This window comes from Podarcis bocagei, assembly GCF_964188305.1.
Source record: "Podarcis bocagei genome assembly, chromosome: W".
Lineage (NCBI taxonomy): Eukaryota > Metazoa > Chordata > Lepidosauria > Squamata > Lacertidae > Podarcis > Podarcis bocagei.
Genome location: NC_138131.1, coordinates 5,177,394 through 5,185,217, shown reverse-complemented (window position 1 = coordinate 5,185,217; position 7,824 = coordinate 5,177,394). Strand labels below are relative to the sequence as shown.

General features: G+C 46.7%; 1 long non-coding RNA gene across 1 annotated transcript; it reads left to right on the top strand.

The window, feature by feature from the left end:
• The first annotated feature begins 1,897 nt into the window (after positions 1-1,897).
• Positions 1,898-3,703, top strand: LOC308577953. The gene is made up of 3 exons (XR_014003785.1): positions 1,898-1,949; positions 2,183-2,262; positions 3,625-3,703. It is a non-coding gene; the product is annotated as an uncharacterized lncRNA (long non-coding RNA).
• The last annotated feature ends 4,121 nt before the right edge of the window (positions 3,704-7,824 follow it).

Genomic DNA, 7,824 nt, shown 5'->3' with positions numbered 1-7,824 from the left:
TTTTAAACAGGAGGGGATTTCACCTGAAGAGATGGCCAGCATCGTGAATCTGTAAGTAGGATTTCTTCTGCTTCTTTTTTATGATCTTCTGGGGCGAGGGCTTGGGGTCCCCCACACGGCCAGCATCGCCATGGAATTTATCCCCTTCCTGAACAGCTTAACTTCTCTTCCCACCCCCCTCCCTTTCCCCGCCTTCCCATTGTGAGTGGGCACCTAGGGTACAAATAACCAGAAACCTCATCAAACTATACCTCCACAACTACAACCCCTCGTGGCGACAAATCAACAAATACCCGAGGAGATGCAACAACAGCAAATGCTCCTTTCCTTGTTGATACGATGTCCCACAGCCGAAGTAGTGTGTGAAATGACACGGCTCTACCTGCAACTGTTAGGCTACCCATCTCTCTCTCTCTCTCTCTCTCTCTCTCTCACACACACACACACACACACACACACACACACACACACACATCATTTTGGTTGTAGGCTTCTGTCTCAGGTTTGTGGGAATGTTCAGGGATGCAGGAGAGGATATATTGTCTGATTATATCCTTAACCAACTTGTAAAACATTCCCCTTTATTTTAAGTTTGCAACAGCTGCGTTTGCTCAGGCTCGCTAAAGCCTCTATAATAACTGTTCTGGTATTTTCCCCTTATTCCCTCATAAAATAGAAGAGACGACACAGTCTTTTACAAAAGTATAAAAAGAGTTTACTCACATTCTGTTCACAATCAGATCCCAGAAGGCAAACTTAGCTTAATGAAGTAACATATACTTGGAATCTATCTCTTAAGAAGATGCCAAGAGGGCATCTTTAGCTCAGTAGATGTTGTTTCTTTGATGCATGTGGTATAAGAGAGAGAGATGGCTGCCCTGCCCTGTGCTTTTGTCCTTACCTGCACAGGTGAGGCCATACCCACCTCTAGTCACATGTAGAGGAAGTCTGTCACAGCCCAGAAGGAAACAGGAAGTTTACCTGCTGGCTGGACAAACATCCCTCCCCATGTGTAAACATGTTCACTCTAGGAATGTTGGACTTGACTGCTCTTGTGTTTCACATCCCACAAGGTTTTGAAATGTGTTGGGGAGGGGGGTTTACTGGGTTGTTTTTCACCTTTATTATGCATTTTGTGTTTTTATATTGCGATTTTTATGTTGTAACCAGTGCTTTTTTCTATTAAAAAAATGTTTGGGGTACTCTGATTTTGACTCATTTTATAGTTCAAATCGGGGAAAATAAATGCAGTACAGTAAATGGACAAAAGAGCAAAGATTCACAAAATGTTTAGGGGTATGCGTACCCCTGCATCCCCCCAGAAAAAAAGCACTGGTTGTAACTGAGGCCTGTGGGTATAGGGCGGTATAACAACAACAACAATGTCTGCCCCTCTCCTTCTCTTCTAGGTTCAGGCGACTGAAGGACATGGCAGCCCGCAAGAAGAAGAAGACCCTTCAAAGTCCCCAAGAAGTCCAGGGTTGCTGTGGGCCCACGTGAGCAAATGCTTCCTTTTCATTTTGGAGTGTAAGGAGGGGTGGCCTTAATGCTCTAATACTCAACTGTGGAAAATAAGTGTGGAAAATAAGTAGAAATGAACTAACCAGCCCCCATGTCCTTTTCTTCTTCTCTTGTTGCAGATGGTTCAGAGACTGGCAGGGTCTTGGCATCACCTGTGGTTAGTATTTGAGAAAACAGCACAGTACATACGAAATCCCTCACTCCACCCCCCCCCCCCATCCACCAGTGCTGTTTATACCCCCATTTTGGCGGTCTCAGGTGCAGATAAGCCCTCCTGCCATGAACTGACAGCCTGACTCTTGCCATTTCAGCAACTGGAGAAGGATGAGATGTTCCTCTCCTGAGTGCTGGCCACTTGCTCGGAGGCCTGCGAGAGAGAAAAGCACAGGTTGAGGTACTCGAAAAAGATGGCCGTCAAGGCAATTGCGGTGAGTGAGAGGTTGCATGAGGTATCCAGGGGTGAGGGGGGCAGGAGAGCTGGGGATGGGATTGGGGGGATGCTGGGCAGAAGGAAGGCCTGGTGGAGTCTGACCAAGATAAGGGTTGTGCAGGCATTTGGCATTAAATTGCCAATTCCTGCACTGAGTTTGGGGTTGGAGGAATCCACCTGATGTCCGTAGGGAACTGACGTTTTCCCCCTCCGCCCTCTGTTCTCTATCAGGATCTCATGGGACGGATTGCGTGCTTTACGCAGCCTGAATTGGTCCTTGCTACGGCACTGGAAGCCCTTTACCAACTGAGGTATACCAGGTATTTTGAGCTTGACAAGGAGCTGGCGGGGGGAGGGGAGCAGAATGTGGAAAGGTGCTACCAGACCTTGCCACTTCAGTGAATTAGATTGGAATAATTGCTTACAATTTCTTGGGTTTCTTGCGTTCAAAAAGCTTTATTTATGCAGCAACTATTTACAGGATGAGTGGAGATGTGAGAGAGAAAATAGAAGCTATATTGTCTAGAGATGACTGCGAAATGGCTCAGCTTTTAGGGGTGGGATTAACTAAGACCTAGAGGCTTGCAACAAAGTGCCAGGTAGACTGCCACATAAACAGTGCCCTCGTGTGTTTATTTTAATTTTACCTTTATTCATTTTTACCCTGTAAAATTGATACGCTGCTTGATTGTAAAAAGTGGTTTAAGCTAACACATGCATTCACTAGAAGTTCAAGAGAATGACCGCTCCCCACTTAAAACGGGGGGCGTCCTTTGCGTGGACGCGCGCAGCCCTAGATCTGGAGCGGCCCCATCAGCATAGGCTTGGCTTTGCCTTCCCTCAGGTGGGATACCTGGAGGTCTCTGCCTACCTCAGTCAGTTGTCCAATCCCACCTGGGGGAAGCGTTGCCAAGGAGACCAGGCCAGGTAGGGGAGGGATTACCTGCCCACACAATAGAGGGAGGATCTTACCTGGGAATCCTCACTTGGCTCCAGAGCTTCTCCCACCCTACCCACCCTCAGTTAATGTCTTCTTTTGCAGGTTAACTTTTCTTCATAGGTTTTGCAGGTTAACTTATCTTCACAGGTATGCGGGCGCTGCTACGTTAAGGTCTCTGTTAAAGGGCTGGAAAGGAATTTCCCTGCATTGGCAGGTTTCGCCTTTCCCGTAGCAAAACGTCACAACTTTGGCGGTATCAGGCCTTGGGCGGAATCCTTTAGTCCATCTTCCTCTTTGCGGCAGCGATACCAGGGTTCCCTGTTAAAGGTGTTTCTGAAGGGAGGCTTTGACCGTACACCAAAAGGTCGTCATTGCTCTCCCCTGCGGCGGTGCCATAACGGGGGCGGCTATCTCTGCTTGATCATATGTTCTCCAGAGCCGGCCCATCCCCCCCACACACACACACTGGATAACCCTGAAGCTCCCTAGGTCCCCGGCTGGGGACTGGGGAGGGAGAACGCCCAATGCCTGAGCCAAGGTCTACCCACATTTGAAATTTAATAAAGTTGTGGCCAATTTAATCCCATAGCACGTTGTCTTGAGTCGTTATTCCACGTGACAGGGGGGACCGCTCAGGATCTGGGGACTCCGCCTGTCCACGCAATGAAATGTATTTGATGCCCCCCCCCCCATATGAGACAGAGTCTAAAAACGTTTCCCTCCTTCTCTCCAGCCTCATGAAGCCCAAATTACCACTGAAGCTCCACAGCCTGATTGTGCATGCAGCCTCTGGGGCGGTCATTGAGGTAAAAACTGAGCCCGACAAGCAGGTAAGTTGTTAGCCTTGAAATTTGACTTCTATAGTTGTTTCTTCTTCACACGCTTTAAGCATTGCTCCCATTGCTCAACATCTGATCTCTCTTTCCCCTGCTTGGCGCATCCTCTCCCTTCCTCAACGAACCCATGTGCATGAAAATTGCCATTGCCTGCAGGAATTAGAGGAACGTTTTACTCTGATGCTGGGAGGCCCCAAGCACTAAGATCCTGAACTTGCTGATGAATGTAAGTATATTGATGGCCTCAGTGGCTGTTTGACCTAGAAAGCTTTCATTGAGAAGCCGCCACCTAGCATATACTTTCTCAGCAGTGCACCTCTTGGGCCCTTCCCCTCTTGTAAGGCAAGCTGGCCACATGGAATAGCCAGCAAAGGCCCACTTGCCCAGACAACCAAAGGAGGGCCTTGGATGCAGAGCTACAATTTGGGGCTGGAGGACATTGCCATTTTAGAACAGAAACGGATCTCTCTCTGAGAGTGTAAAGGGCTTCACAGTGGTCTGCCTCTTTCCCCCAGACCAGCCTCCTGATTCTGAGGTCCCCTTTCCTCCCACAGGAACTGAGAGGTTACACAACAAGTGCGATTGCAGCGGAGAGGCAACTGGCAGCCAGTGGCATTAGCTGGCTGATGTCCTATGCAAGAAGGCTCAGCTGCCTGAAGGTAAGTCTCTCACCTTTGGCACCTTCACAGCCCCAAGAGGCTCCCAGAGTGGCTTGTGAAAGGATTCCCACAGGAGGAATCACAGTCTGGTATCAGGCGCACAACACAATGTGTGTCCCTGGGATGCCGGACAAGGCTGGAGACATTTCCTGCCCTCTTCCTTGATCTTACACTTCCACCTCTGCCTAGTAGGCTGCAGGACCCATTGAGGTCGCCTGGGGCAAGGGATTGGGGCCAGGCAATAGAACTCACTCATCCCATGATGGAAGCAAGTCTTCCCTGGCTTGGGTCTGCTTCCATGTTCTCTTGCACCCATTATTTGGGGGGGAGGGTTTAGGATCAGATCAGTCATCTGATCCAGTACTGTCTTTTCTTTTCTCTACAGCATGTTCTCATCCCTCTGGAGCTGGCTCACTTCTGACCCAAAGAAGGTAACACCCACAGCCTGTGGACATGGGACGCACTTTCCAGAGCCCACTCAGTAGCTGCAGCATCCTTGCTTGATGCAGACCTCCTGGGTCATGTGGCTATGAAATCCTGCCACAGCACAAACATGGCTCTTTCTCTCCAGGGCCAAACTGCAGGCTTGGAAGGAGTCGTTGCCACCAAAGACAGGATCCATAAAGCCTCATTGTAAATAGGGTGGAATGGGTGCCAGGTAAATTTGGTGAATCAGTAAATGTGGCATAAATTCATCTCTCTTCTCCTTCATTCTCTTCCAGATGACATAATACTTGATGTCAATTTCGATTATGGGGATAAGACACAAGTTTCAAGGCTCAGCAATGATGGAGTGGCAATTTTTGCTTGCTGTTTCATTGTGTGTTGTTGCTAATTGTGATCATTGCTGTTGTTTCAGAAATCTTTCCTATGCAATATTACTTTTTTATTGCTTTTAAATTGTTGCTTTTTAAATTGTCCTTGTAAAGGAAAGTGTTCTGCTAATGTTGATTGTATTCTGAATTGCTTCAAGAAGCCTCATAGCAATGAATAATATTAAGAGTAATAATTATTTTACCTGCCTTAATTATAATAAAGCATTGACATGCATATTTTAAATTAGTGGTTAAGGTCTTAAACTACACATTTTAATAGTTTCACATCTGTATTATTTACTGTGTTCTAGTTTATAGATTTTGATTTTAACCTACATATATATGAGAGCCAGTGTGGTGTAGTGGTTAAGAGTGGTAGTCTCGTAATCTGGAGAACCGGGTTTGTGTCTCCGCTCCTCCACATGCAGCTGCTGGGAGACCTTGGGCCAGTCACACTTCTCTGAAGTCTCTCAACCCCACTCACCTCATAGAGTGTTTGTTGGGGGGGGGGGAGGGAAAGGAGAATGTTAGCCGCTTTGAGACTCCTTAGGGTAGTGATAAAGCGGGATATCAAATCCAAACTCTTCTTCTTCTTCTACATGTTCTCTATCTCTGTATAAGTCCATATTCTGGTTTGTGACTGTAATAAATTGATTCGTTCATTCAATAAAGCTTCGGTGGTTTTGAAATTCAGTAAATTGTCTCTGCCTCCATTTTTTGGTATTGAGGGAAACGCTCTATAAAATAATCAGAAAACATCAGGGTTGTAGTCAGCATCAGTCCTTTCCACAGCAGACCTATTTAAATTGATGGGCACAAATTACGTGGATGTGTTGATTTTGACGCATCTATTCTGAGTAAAACTCAGTTGACTACTACTCACAGGATATCATGGAATTGTAGAGTTGGAAGGGACCACAAGAGTCATCTAGTCCACTCCCCTGCAATGCAGGAATATTTTCCCCAACGTGGGGCTCAAACCCACGACCCTGAGATGAAGAGTCTCACACTCTACTGACTGAGCTATGGGCAGATATCTTGTTTGATAAATGTGTCCCTTGGAAACATTTTGGTTTTATCCTCTTTGCAGGAGTTGCTATGCCTGATCATTCCATCTAGTTCCGTCGAAAGAGAGGTGGGGGTTGTTTTCTGATTTCTTAATTGTGAATATTTGGGGGGGGGAGGGGAGGCATAGGTGGAAAGGAGATACTCAGATGGACCAGAGTGAAATGGGGGCTTCGGGATGGCTTGGGGAATTCTAAAAGTGTCACATCCAAACCAAAACTCTTGGTTGTTGGATGCCCCTGCCTTCTGTCATCATTTGAGTTTTCCTCTGCTTCCCTTTCAAGCTGCTGTCTGGAAGGAGGCCAAAGCCCACTTAAACATAAGAATGATTATAAGAAAGCATTCATTCAACAGCCAGAGTTGAATGAAGATGATGTGTTAGGATGAGAATGAGATAATTAAACCATTCTGCAACACACACACACACACACACACACACACACACACACTGCAATCCGAACCCCAGTACTGTTATGAGGACAATGGTCACAACCACACAAGAACCATTGCACTAAGAGTCACAGATTCACACAACACATCCTGGGAACCTCTGTTTGTTAAAGATCTAACATCTCTCAGCACCCTTGGCAAACTACAGTTCCCAGGATTCAAAATAGTCTGGGCCCTGCCCCCCAGGCCAGGTGGAAAGGGCCTTGCAGGTAGCAGCCTTCACAACTCACAACCGGGCAAGGCCATCATGATGATACACAGTTCAATAGGGCAAGGTTTCTGGCAGGTAGTCATCTAAAGTCTACCAGATTGTCCACGCAGACCTTGTCGGTCCACTTGCAACCTCTCTAGGTGGAGCAAAGTATTTCATGGTATTGATTGATGCTTTTTCCAGGTACATTCATGTGTTCATGCTCAAGCAGAAATCAGAAGCGTTTCCTAGGTTCATTTTGCTTGGTTGCAAAATGTCCATGGAAAGCAACTGCAAAACCATTGGTTGGCTTTCATTGAGTTCTGTGGACACAGTAAAAAAAAACTGTCATCTGGTTTCTCTCTGGATGTTCGGATTGTTGAACACAGATTTGCTCTCCACCGTAACCGTGTCTCTCAGCATACCACTTTATTTCCCCCCAGATAGGTGGCTACTATTCACTTGTAGGAAGATGTGCTTATTTAGATTACAACACTGCAGTGGGAGCAAAAGCCACCTTTCTTCTCTCAAGAGGGTTAGTCTAGTTTCTGTTGTTACGGAAAAATCCAGGTGGGAGGCTGCTCGGAGCCTGTGGGTCCCTGCGGAACAAGGAAGGAGTCCAGCCACCAACCGGAGCAAATAGCGTAGACCAAAGTTTATTGCGCAACAGGTTCAAAGAAGAATTGAACCCCGAGAACGGGGTGACAATGATTTTTAAAAGTTCGTATCTTATCCCAGCAGACAGTTCGCTAAACATCACCACTCCATCAGAAAAGGGGAGGGTTATACATGATTATCATAGGAGGAATGTGTTGGGGTAACATGCAAATACAGGATATGTCTTGGGAAGTACATTCTAAGCACCTACTGCAAGAGGACAATATAACTTTGGTTTGCATAGTCTGCCGCCTGGGTTTT